Below are 532 nucleotides of genomic sequence, written 5' to 3'. Positions count from 1 at the left end.
GAAGTAGAGTATCTGGGTTCTGTGTAGCATCTTTGTTCTGAAGTAGAGTATCTGGGTTCTGTGTAGTATCTTTGTTCTGAAGTAGAGTATCTGGGTTCTGTGTAGCATCTTTGTTCTGAAGTAGAGTATCTGGGTTCTGTGTAGCATCTTTGTTCTGAAGTAGAGTATCTGGGTTCTGTGTAGTATCTTTGTCTCGTGGTTCAGTCAGTGTCTTCAGAAAGCATTCAAACCCCTTGACCTATTCTACATTTTGTTGTGTTAGAGCCTCAATTCAAAATGGATTCAATATAATTATAATATCCTTCTTTTCTCACCCATCTAATAATGACAAAATGAAAACGTGTTTTTATACCGCTTGAATGAAATACAGAAGTATCTAATTTACGTATTCAACCCAGCTGAGTCAATACATTTTAGGATCACCTTTGACAGTGATTACAGCTGTGAGTCTTTCTGGGTCTGTCTCTAAGAGCTGTGAGTCTTTCTGGGTAAGTCTCTAAGAGCTGTGAGTCTTTCTGGGTCTGTCTCTAAG

Source organism: Oncorhynchus keta, unplaced genomic scaffold (genome assembly GCF_023373465.1).
Source record: "Oncorhynchus keta strain PuntledgeMale-10-30-2019 unplaced genomic scaffold, Oket_V2 Un_contig_27428_pilon_pilon, whole genome shotgun sequence".
NCBI lineage: Eukaryota > Metazoa > Chordata > Actinopteri > Salmoniformes > Salmonidae > Oncorhynchus > Oncorhynchus keta.
Note: the sequence above shows the minus strand (reverse complement) of the source record.